At 44.3% G+C, this 12,772-nt stretch overlaps 1 pseudogene; it reads left to right on the top strand.

Annotated features, from left to right (window-relative positions):
• Nucleotides 1-11,604: 11,604 nt before the first annotated feature.
• On the top strand, nucleotides 11,605-11,906 carry LOC139178994 (ribosomal biogenesis factor-like; annotated as a pseudogene).
• The last annotated feature ends 866 nt before the right edge of the window (nucleotides 11,907-12,772 follow it).

Genomic DNA, 12,772 nt, shown 5'->3' with positions numbered 1-12,772 from the left:
TTCCTGTCAGATCTGGAGGTGGAAGCATCCTTGAGGGCTGGCTCCCATCTCTTGTAGCCTGCCGATTTGTGATTCTGTATTGCAGTTGTCAGCATGCCCATCCTTAGAGAACAGAAGCAAGTCCTTCCTGCCCCAAACATCCAGTAAGTAAATTGCTTCCTAAAATGTTCATTTGTGACGGTAATAAATGATAACACCAGTGAAAAAAACGGAATAAAAGTCGAATTATCACTAGGTTGTCTTTTAGGCGTTTTTCTTCTCATGGTATACACATTTTCTACTCCCATATCTTTTGTGTCTACCAATCTGTTGATTATTCCCAAATTGTAATTCTTAGCTCCAACATTCTCTCCTAGGAGAGAAGCAGCATGGTTCTCTCAGATATGTTCTCAGACATATTTTTTAACTGTCTATCGGTCAATGTCCCAGAGTGGCTGAAACAACTGCCCTAAAGTGAACTCATCATTGTTTGGCTGTCACTATTTATGGCATGCCTCAAGCCCTAGCAGGCTCCACCCCCTCGTATTGGTCACGCATCCCCACTGAGTCTCACTCAAAAAAGTTTCTTGAATCCAAACCTACTTGTAATCCTTGATAACAGTGCCCTGGGTCTAGACCTCTTTAACTCATGTCTGCATCATTTCAGTAGCTTCTTAAACTGGGATCCCTGCCTCCAAATTAGATTCCACCCAGAAGCTACGGGCATCCTTCTAAAATACATATTGGTTCATCTCACTCCCTGCTTACAGCCCTTTCATGGCTTGCCATTGCCTCTTACCTGGATCAGCAGCTTAAAACCAGGTTCAGTATGTTCAGGGTTCCTAAGGACTGTCTGGTAGGATTCTGGGCACTCTGTTCCCTCCCTATCTGCAGCAATTCCACTTTTAAATATTTTATACATTGAGGTTCTTTAGAGAATTTCTTTTGAGAAAGGCAGCTGCTACCCTTCAAAAGAACTTAGAAAACCAGTGATCCTGATGGATGTGTGGAGACTAACCAGTTTGTTGCCAGTTCTCCCTCTAAATTTAGCCACAAGCTGACTCAGCAAGAAGTCCTGTAAGACTTCCAACCAAAAACAATGTTGATGTGCAGCTGGAAACGAACATTTTTCATACCAGCAAGGCTGTAACCCTGACTGTGCAGCTCAGGATTCTCCAGCGTGAATGGGTGCTCTGGGCCCCTCCCAACCACGCTGCTTCCTCCAGAACACAACGCATGCTGCAACCAGCACTGGCCTGGCCACGCACATCTCTCCATGGGATGATGAGAGTCTGGGGGATCACGTACCTTTTTCTTTGAACCTGCTCCTTGTGTCATGGCATTTGTACCCATTGCCCACCCAACCATAACAAAGACAGGTTCAGTGTCAAGCAGTACACAGGTTCTCCAAGGAGATCTAGGTGAAAGCAAGGAGCTGGGCAGTTCCCAGCTGGAGGAGAAAGTCCAGATGCCTCTTTCAGTCCAATCTTGTCTCCAGATTCTTTTCACTGTTACCTCCCACACTTCAACACATGATCCACAGTGGGTTTCAACCCTAAACACAGAGCAAATGCTCCCCACTCTGTACTCCCTTCATTGGAGGGTTCCTCCCAGACACGCCCCCTCCAACTTTTCCCATCTCAAAAGCACAATTTGAGCTCCTCTCCTCTGTGAAGCCTCTACCTCTTCCTCTGAACACATAGTCCCAAGTGTTACATGTGTCTAAATATCCACTGGCTTCATGATACTTCTTTATTGTGAATTTAGGATTTCTATGTTGTTTCCCCAACTTCACTACAAACTCTTTGAGACAGGGGTCATAGGTTATTCCAAAAAGTATATGCCCAGTGCATAGAAAAGGGCTCAGTAAATATTTGGTGTAGGAAGGAAGGCAGAGAAGGAAAGAAGAAAGGAAAGCAATAAACCTACCATGTTGGTGATTCTCTAGGCACTGCCTTCTGAGGGTTTCTTGTTTCCCCCTTCTTTGTTAAACTAAGCTTTATAATAATGTCACTGGTAGAACTTTGCAGTCTCTCAGAGATTAAAGGTACTCTGGCTTCTTCTCTCCCCAGTGCTTTTCAGATTCTACCCAGGTACTATTCAAGACTGAGGGGCAGGGGGCAGAGGGGAGAGACCTACAGCAGAGACTGTGAAGGGAGACACATCTGAGTTGGGGCCAAGTGTTCAAACGATTCAGTGGGAGAAATGGGGCCAGCTTCCCTCTTGCAGATGTGTCTGTGGGAGCAGAGAACAATCCAGTGTGCCCAGCAGTGGAGTGGCTGGGTCCTCCCTGAAACTGGCAGCTCACCTCAGGCCGAAGTCTTAGTCACCTCACTCTCACGTGTGGCGTTTCTCATTTGGCCTTGGGTTCTCTACTCCTGGCCACAGACAGCACAGCCACTGCATCCTGGCCCTTCACCTTGGTGACTGGGCCTGGCCAAGCAGTGAGCTAGGGCTTCCCCCACTTCTCCTGGCCTCAGCACATGACAGGGAGGGGATTTCCTTTGGGGCCTTAACTGGGAATTATTCTCTTGCCCCATGTCAGCTGGCTGCTGGGGGAGAGTCTTCGGTAGTTTCATTTCCCTCATTTGGAATGTAGTTTTTAAGAACTAAAAATCAAAAACAGAAAGAGGAGAGGCCACCACCCACACTTGTACCACTCAAGCCCTCATGATGCCAGTCTTGGAAGAGGTTAGGGGTCAAAGCAAAGACTGAAGGCAAGTGAGGCTGACTTGGCTGAGGGTCCTTCTGGGCAAGTTTTATTGCTATTCTCTAACCTTCTGGGCAAGGGGGTGGGTCTCCAGTCCTGAGGTCAGTTCCTGATGCTTCCTGTTGCCCAGGAAGGTAGGAACTTAACCAGTTCACAAAACTCTCCCAGGATAACGAGCTTATGGCCTCCCCCGTCACTAATTTCAGTGGCTGATGTCTGGGGGCACACTACCTCTTCCTTTTCTGTAAACACTGACCGTATCAACATATGATGAAGATTTCATATTGTACAAAGATAACAAGATGCTTACAGAACTATAATGTCAGTGCCAGGGCGGGGCCAGCAGTAAGACACTGAGAGAGAGGGGCACACACATCTAACTGTGGTCCAGTTCAGGGCAGAATGGAGGAGAATCATGGAAAAACAGGAACAAGGTGCTGGGAGAGTCATGGGAGGAAGAGATTTCAAGGAACGCTTTCTGGAAGAGGTGGCCTCTGAACTGAATCCCTGAGAGACAGGACCGAGCAGTTAGTCAAAGAGCGAAGAAGAGATAAGGAAGACGATGATTAGATGATGAGACAAGGCCAGGTCAAGGAGAGACTGTAGGAGTGATGATGATATCTCCTATGTCCTCACAGGACTTTGTTCATGGTTCTGTCAAGTGCTGCGCAGGGGCCTTCATCATTTACACACCAATCTGCCCTTGCCGAGGGCAGTGAGCCCTGGCAGACTGGGACTAGGTTTATTCACATTTTTACGTTTCCCCAGCAATACCTAGCTCGTCTAGCATCTAGTAGGTGCTCAGTGAAGGTTTCTTGAGTGAATTCAGCTTATAGCAGTTGGAGAGGTTGAGGACTTGGGAAACATGTTGCTGCTGCTGCTGCTAAGTCACTTCAGTCGTGTCCGACTCTGTGCGACCCCATAGACGGCAGCCCACCAGGCTCCCCCGTCCGTGGGATTCTCCAGGCAAGAACACTGGAGTGGGTTGCCATTTCCTTCTCCAATGCATGAAAGTGAAAAGTGAAAGTGAAGTCGCTCAGTCGTGTCCTACTCTTCTCGACCCCATGGAATGCAGCCTACCAGGCTCCTCCACCCATGGTGTTTTCCAGGCAAGCGTACTGGAGTGGGGTGCCATCACCTTCTCCAGAGAAACATGTTGGTCACTGAGAAATCATTTTTTCTTAATTGACAAATCCAAATCCCAGTCCTTATCATGGGCTCTTGGCCCTGCATGATCTGGTCACGTCTCTGCTCCCATGTATTTCATATCATTTTCCTCATCATTTACTCCACTCAAAGCACAAGGTCATCCTTGAAGCCCATTTAAACCAAGCGGGCTTCTGTCTTTGCCATTTTTCTCTTTTCTAGGTCCAGAATGCTCTCCCCCTCCCCAGATATCCAAATAGTTCTCTCCTTAACTTCCTTGCGGCCTCTGCTCAAATGTCACCTCCCTCAAAGAGGCCTTCCCGCATACACCCTCCATCACTTTCCCCTCACTTAATATTTTTTTCAGAACATTTTTTATTCATGTCACTGACTGATATTATATATTTACTTGCCAATTGTCTGCCTCCCCAACTGGACTGTGTGCTTCTAAGGAAAAGAAACTTGTTTTTAGCTATTGTATCCCAGTGCCTAGAACAGAGCCTGATACATACTGGATGCTTACAAATTTATGTTGACTATATGAATGAATGAAAGAACATTCTTAAAAAGAACAGTTGTGGCAGAGTCATGGGGTCAGGGAGCCAGGTTGCCACATGTTGGTTAATCAGTGACAAGGTATGAAAATAAGCCCAGGGAGAGACAAATGCTCTTTCAAGAATTAAGGTCACACATAGAAAATAAACTGTTACCAAAGGGGAAAGAATGGAGGAGGGATAAATTAGGAGTTTGGAATTAACACATATACACTACTGTATATAAAATAGATAAACAACAGGGACATATTGTATAGCAGAGGGAACTACATTTAACATGTTGTAATAATCTATGGTGGAAAAGAATCTGAAAATATATATATATATAATGTGGAAATTGAAAAATGATACAAATGGACCTATTTACAAAACAGAAATAGATTCACAGACGGAGAACAGATTTACAGTTATCAAAGAGAATAACAGGGGTGTGAGGGAAATAAATTAGGAGTCTGGGATTAACATGTACAAACTACTACATGTAAAATAGGTAGACAGCAAGGACCTACTGTATAGCACAGGGAACTATACTCAAGTATCCTGTGATAACCAACAATGGAAAAGAATCTGAAAAAGAATTTATATACTTATATAGAAAACTGAACCCCTTTGTTGTACAATTGATACTAACATAATATTGTAAACTATACTTCAGTTTTAAAAAGAAAAATTATATATACACATATAAAACTGAATCATTGTACTGATACCTGAAACTAACACAACACTGTAAATCAACTATATTTCAATAAAAATAAATTAAATTTTAAAAGAATCAAGGTCATAAAGGGAAGGATCAGTATGTGAACACCTTTGATAAACTGTGATGTGCCATGTAAATATATCTATTTCCTTGGCAGAACAAGCTAGGGAGAGATGAGTGGAGATGGGATCAAGTCTCTAAGAGGGGGTTAACCTTGGTAAAGTGGCGAAGCCTCTGCATGTGGCAGATATTAAGGCAATGTGACAGGGAGAGGGAGAGACAGGCCCAAAAGGACTGTCGATCATCCTTGTTCGTAAGAACCCACTCGTGAGACCATAGGCAACATGTGGGGGACTCGGTCTGCACTACTGCATAATGGCAGTGGGCAACCCTCACCAGGTGGAGGAGAAAGGCACCTTGACACAAAGCCCACAGTCACAGCCACCTTCCAGCCAGGTACATGCGCTGTCCCTCAGCGACTCCATTAAGTAGGTACTGATGGTCCCAATTTACCAAAAAGAAAATTGGGCTCAGATTCATCACACGGTAGAAAATGTCAGTACCAACTTGTTTTTAGTAATAGCTATGGTTTTGGTTTCTTTTAAATTTCTGATTATAAAAGTATTACATAGATGCTGAAAAGGCTAAAAAGAAGAAAATCAACCACAGAGACAGCTCACTGTTAACATGGTGTATTGCAGGTCAAGCATTTTTTCATGAATGTGCTACATGCTTTTTTAAAAAACAATGTTGAGGGCTTCCCTGGTGCCTCAGTGGTAAAGAATCCTCCTGCCAATGCAGGAGACACGAGTTGGATCCCTGATCCAGGAAGATCCCACATGCCACGGAGCAACATAAGCATCTTGGCCACAACTATTGATCCTGTGCTCTAGAGCCCAGGAACCACAATTACTGAAGCCTGTGTGCCTAGAGCCTGTGCTCTGCAACAAGAGAAGCCACCGCAATGAGAAACCCCCATTCACTGCAACTAGAGAAAAGCCTGAGCAGCAGCAAAGATCCAGCACAGCCAAAAATAAATAAATAATTTTTTTTTAAAGTTGAAATCACATTCCACATGCTCTTTTGTAAGTTTACATACATAATCTATAGCAATACATTGGAATTCATTTCCGATGTCCCTAAATTTTCATGGACATGATTTTGATTGGCTCTATATTATTGTCACTTGGATTACCCAATTCTATTCGGTTAATTATCCAGTTCTATTTTGTATGGCATTACAGGACATAAAATTTGGGGACCAGAAGTGTTTCAAAAATCCCAGTTTTTCATGGTATATATACCATATATTACATAATTCTTCCAATAGGATCTAGAACTACATCCTCAAATCAACACTAACATTTTGGCCACAAACCTAAGTAAGTATTCATAGTTCAGTTCAGTTCAGTTCAGTCGCTCAGTCATGTCAGACTCTTTGCGACCCCATGAATCGCAGCAAGCCAGGCCTCCCTCTCCATCACCAACTCCCGGAGTTCACTCAAACTCATGTCCATCGAGCCAGTGATGCCATCCAGCCATCTCATCCTCTGTCATCCTCTTCTCCTCCTGCCCCCAATCCCTCCCAGCATCAGAATCTTTTCCAATGAGTCAACTCTTCGCATGAGATGGCCGAAGTATTGGAGTTTCAGCTTTAGCATCAGTCCTTCCGAAGAACACCCAGGACTGATCTCCTTTAGAATGGACTGGTTGGATCTCCTTGCAGTCCAAGGGACTCTCAAGAGTCTTCTCCAACACCACAGTTCAAAAGCATCAATTCTTCAGCGCTCAGCTTTCTTCACAGTCCAACTCTCACATCCATACATGACCACTGGAAAAACCATAGCCTTGACTAGATGGACCTGTCTAAAAAAGTAATGTCTCTGCTTTTGAATATACTATCTAGGTTGGTGATAACTTTCCTTCCAAGAAGCAAGTGTCTTTTAACTTCATGGCTGCAATCACCATCTTCAGTGATTTTGGAGCCCCAAAAAATAAAGTCTGACACTGTTTCCACTGTTTCCCCATGTATTTCTCACGAAGTGATAGGACCGGATGCCATGATCTTCGTTTTCTGAATGTTGAGCTTTAAGCCAACTTTTTCACTCTCCTCTTTCACTTTCATCAAGGGGCTTTTTAGTTCCTCTTCACTTTCTGCCATAAGGGTGGTGTCATCTGCATATCTGAGGTTATTGATATTACTCCCGGCAATCTTGATTCCAGCTTGTGCTTCTTCCAGCCCAGCATTTCTCACGATGTACTCTGCATTAAGTGGACAAAAGATAAAGTGAACAAAATAGGCTTTTTCTTGGTTCAGGCCAGGTTTTGCAACCAAATGAGTGTGTTAAATCCACCAAAAAGCCTCTAATTTTCGGAGCTTTTTGGATTTCAGAATTGTGCACCTGTATCAGAATTGAAGCTGGCTGGTCCCACAGCATGGCCATGTTTCCCAACTGCTGTGACATTCTAGAATGGCGGCAGGATGAAAGGCATAGCCATAAGGCAAGGTTCTGGAGGCAAAAGAAGCCAAAAGGTGGTGGTGGGTTTCCTGGATCAGGGAGGGCTGCAGGCCTGGAGGTAGAAGCAAGGTCCTGAGGATCCTGTAGAGGAGTGCCTGGGGGAGAAGGAGGCCTGGGTGACTGACATCAGAGAGGCCTTGGTGCTGAGGCAAGGTGTAAGCTGTCACAGAGTGCAGGTCCAAAGCCCCTCAGTACATTTCTCACCCACCTATCCCCAGAAGCTCTACATGTCAGTGATAAGACCACAAAGGAGCCCCCTGGGTCTCCTGAGACTCTGGGAGGGAGGAAAGAAGGGTGGAGGGCTCAGAAGCAGCGGCTGTGGGAGAAGCAGCACTAGCTTGTTGATCTGGTGGAGACCGAGGGCAGTGGGCCCCGTTCTCCTTCCTGTGCCGGTGTCAAGTGTGGTTTGCTGTCAAGTGGTAGCAGGTTTAGCCACAGTCAAGGCAGGCAGTGGGGCGAGGCCCTCCGAGAGTGAGAGCAAGAGGCCCTGAATCTGACAGGTTATTTGCTAGAGCTGCTTTCAGCAGGGGAGCAGAATGAATGGTGGGGACTGGGGTTCTGGGTGGTGCAAGGCATGCTGGGAAGTGTGGGTTTTAATTGGCAGTTGGGCAGTTTAGCCACAAGTTGGGGGCAGGGCGGGGTCGACAGAGTTGGGTGGGGGAGTGCAGGGAGGGTGGTAAGATGGAAACAGGGTGGAGCAATCTTTTTTTTCCTTACCCCATCAAACCAGAGGAAGCCTGACCTATCTGATCAACTGTTATCAGGCTGGCAATGAGTTCTGGAGTTGGGTATAGAGCCTTCACCACTCTGCAGGAGTCTCTTCCTCTCCATTGCTTCTTGCCATAGCTACCAACGTCAGTTGCACCAGTGAGGCAGTTCCCACACACATCTTGCAAATTCCCTCCTACAGGACTCTGCTGTCCTCTGCCAGGTTATCATCACTACCTTATTGGGGAGCAAGAATACTGGAGTAGGGTGCCATTTCCTTCTCCATTTCACTAATGATCACCTCCTCAAAACCTGTCCCAATTAATCCTCCCCTATGCAAAATGCCTCTAATTCCTCTGGAAGTCAGATTCCCAGGTAACAGAATTACCCAAACACAGCAGAAAGCTGTCTCCGAGCCCAGACACCTCATTCATGGGAGAAGCTGAGTACTCTGGGCCTCTGCCTAGAGTAATCAGTCATAAAAATTTACAGCTCTGTGAACAGAGGTGATAGCAGAGAGAGTAGGAAAGAAAGACATACATGAATATATAAGGACAAGGTCTTCTAAGTGCCTTTTAGTTCTCTCTGATAGCATCACCTTGCCTTTTCAAAAATATTTATTTTTGCCTGTGCTGGGTCTTCACTGCTTCATTTCTCTAGTTGCAGCAAATGGGGGCTACTCTCCAGTTGTGGTGTGAGGGCTTCTCTTGTGGATCACGGGCTCCAGGGCCTGCGGGCTTCAGTAGTTGCAGCGAGTGGACTAGTTAGTTGTGGCTCTCAGGCTCTAGATCACAGGATCGATACAACAGGCTTAGCTGCTCCATGGCATGTAGGACATTCACAGACCAGGGATTAAACTTGTGTCTCCTGCATTGGCAGGCGGATTCTTTACCACTGAGCCACCAGGGAAGCCCTCGCCTTGCCTTTTAATATAGATCAGACAACTCGCGTGAGTCTATAAACCCATGAAAGCTCCTCTGTATCACAGTGAACCTCAGTCGTTGATGCCCATAAGAAGGCTCTAAGTTATCAAGAACAGAGTAACATATAAAGAATTCTTGAAGTGACGCAAAGTCACTCAGTTTTGTCTGACTCTTTGCAACCCCATGGACTGTAGCCTACAAGGCTCCTCTGTCCATGGAATTTTCCAGGCAAGAGTACTGGAGTGGGTTGCCATTTTCTTCTCCAGGGGATCTTCCAGCTCAGTAATTAAAAGACAAAAATCCAATTATAAAATGGGCAAAGGATATGAACATACATTTCTCCAGAAGATAAAGAAATGTGTGATAAGCACGAGAAGACACTCAACATCATTTGTCATCAGGGAAATGTAACTCATAACCACAATCAGATACCACTTCACACCCACAAAGATGGATAAAATGAAAAAAGACAAATAACAAGTAGTGGCAAAGATGGAGAGAAATCAGGACCCTTACACACCACCTATGGGAATGCAAACTGATGCAGAAACTTTGGAAAAGTTTGACAGCTCCTTATGGAGTTAGCATAAGTAAGTAAGTAGAAGTTGATCAGTTGTGTCTGGCTCTTTGCAACCCCATGGACTATACAGTCCATGGAATTCTCTAGGCCAGAATACTGGAGTAGGTAGCCTTTCCCTTCTCCAGGGGATCTTCCCAACCCAGGGATCAAACCCAGGTCTCCCACATTGCAGGCAGATTCTTTACCAACTGAGCTATCAGGGAAATCAGCTATTTCATGCCTAGGGACTCCCCCAGAATGCAAACATATGTCCACAATAAAATCTTCATACAAGTATTCATCACAGCATTGTTCATGATAGCCAATAAGTGGGAACAACCCAAATATCCACTGAGGGATAAACGAATAAACAAAATACAATATATCCACACAATGAAACTCTGTGTTCTGTGTTCACTCAGTCACATCTGACTCTTTGTGACTCCATGGACTCTAGCCGGTCAGACTCCTCTGCCCATGGAATTGCCAAGCAAGAATACTGGAGTGGGGTGCCATTTCCTGCTCCACAGGACTTTCCCAACCCAGGGATCAAACATAAGTCTTTTGTGTCTCCTGCATTGGAGTTATGCTAACTCCATTAATAGCCAGATTCTTTACCACTAGAGCCACCTGGGAAGCCCCCAGTGCAATGCTGCTGCTGCTGCTAAGTCGCTTCAGTCGTGTCTGACTCTGTGAGACCCCAGAGACAGCAGCCCACCAGGCTCCCCCGTCCCTAGGATTCTCCAGGCAAGAACACTGGAGTGGGTTGCCATTTCCTTCTCCAATGCATGAAAGTGAAAAGTGAAAGTGAAGTCGCTCAGTCGTGTCCGACTCTTAGCGACCCCATGGACTGCAGCACACCAGGCTCCTCCGTCCATGGGATTTTCTGGGCAAGAGTACTGGAGTGGGGTGCCATTGCCTTCTCCAATGTAATGCTACTCAGCCATAAAAAAGAATGAAGTACTGATTCACGCTACAACATGAATGGACCTTGAAAACATTATACAAAGTGAAAGAAGTCAGTCGTGAAAGACCACATATTATGATTATTCTTATGTGAAATGACCAGAATAGGCAAATCTATAGAAACAGAAAGATTAGTAGTTACCTAAGTCTGGGGATTTGGGGAAAGTTGAGGAGAGACTGCCAATGGGTATGGAGTTTCCTTTTGAAATGATGACAGTGTCCTAAAATGGTTTGTGGTGATGGTTGCACAACTCTGTTAATATGCTTTTTAAAAGACATTGAATCATATATTTAATATGTGTTTAGTATATGAGTGATGCTGGGCTTCCTCAGTGGCTCATTGGTAAAGAGTCTGCTTGCCAATGCAGCAGACACAGGTTCTATCCCTGGGTCAGGAAGATCCCCTGGAGAAGGAAATGGCAACCCAATCCAGTATTCTTGACTGGGAAACCCCATGGAGAGAAGAAGCTGGCGGGCTATAGTCAATGGGGTCACAAAAGAGTCAGACATGACTCAGTGACTAAACAACAAATATGAGTCATAGCTCAACAGATGTTTTATATAAAATAAATAAAACTAGAAAAAAACGGAATCTATAGTCTCCATTTCTTGTATAAGAATCTCATACAACTTAAGAATTTTTTAGGAAATTCCCTGGTAGTCCCATAGGCAGGATTTAGTGTTTTCACTGCCTCGGCCCAGGTTCAGTCCCTGGTTAGGGAACTAAAATCCTGCAAGCTGCACAGTGGGGAAAAAAAAAATTAGCCTGGATCTTGTGTGCACAGATGGTGTCACCTGGAACTTGAGAAGCTATAGGAGGGTGTCGGAGGCCTGACAATGGCCAAGAAAAAACTAGGAGGGCAGAAGTCCAGGAATGTATTCCATATAGCCAGCCAAAAACCTTTAAGGTTAAAAATAAAGCAAAACCATTTACCACTAACCTTAAGAAGATAAACATTATAAATGATGACAAAGTTAACAGAGTGAGTACATCTTTTGTAAACATACAAAAGGAACTTGCAAACTTCTCAGAAGGCCTTTCCCTTGAACCTCTGCAGAAACAGCTGATTTCTCAGCAGTGTCATGAAAACGTACTAGTTAATGTTGATGAAGCCACAAGATTAATGCCTCAGTTGTAATGCATCAAAAAGATGAATAAATTAAATGTTTTATACAAAAAATCAGCATTAAAAAAATTAATGCTTAAATCGATACTTTCCAGTTATCTGGAAAATACATTTATGTAAAACACCATGTTTCCTGACTACTGCACTCTAAAGCAGATGGGATATAAGAGAAAATATCAACATCTTTTGTCTTGAAAAGATTATGCTAAGTGACAGAGTGACATAAACTTTTAACTATACTCTCTTAAATTTGAGCAGAGCTTCCCTTTGTAGCTTTTGAGTGTTTCATATATATATATATGATATATATTTAGCTTTTCGAAGTAAAAAGATTTCAATATTATTGAACTCTCCCTTTAACACCTGTTTATTTTATTTACTTTATAAATTTTATTTAGTTTTGGCTGTAATGGGTCTTGGATGCTGCATGGGCTTTTTTCCAGTTGTGACGAGCAGGAGCTACTCTTCTGGCTCCTTGTTGCAGGGACCTCTTGTTGCAGTCACAGGCTCTAAGGTTCTCAGGCTGAGTAGTTATGGTTCCCAGGCTCTAGAGCACAGGCTGAGTGGTTGTGGTGCGTGGGCTTATTGCTTCACAACTTATGGGGTCTTCCTGACCAGGGATCAGACCTACACTGGAAGGCTGATTCTTTACCACTGAGTCACCAGGGAAGCCCTAACACCTGTTTAAATGTTTTAAAGATTTTGAAGTTATAGATTTCTTACTTAAAATACAATTATTTGGGAATTCCCTGGAGGCCCAGTGATCAGGATTCTGTGCTTCTAATGCTGAGGTACATGTTTAATTCCTGGTCAGGGAACTAGGATCCCACAAGAAGATCATGAATATATATTAATGATATTATTATTGTGTGTTAATT

This window comes from Bos indicus, chromosome 1, assembly GCF_029378745.1.
Source record: "Bos indicus isolate NIAB-ARS_2022 breed Sahiwal x Tharparkar chromosome 1, NIAB-ARS_B.indTharparkar_mat_pri_1.0, whole genome shotgun sequence".
Lineage (NCBI taxonomy): Eukaryota > Metazoa > Chordata > Mammalia > Artiodactyla > Bovidae > Bos > Bos indicus.
The sequence above is the reverse complement of the archived record's forward strand: the minus strand, read 5'-3'. Positions and strand labels throughout refer to the sequence as shown.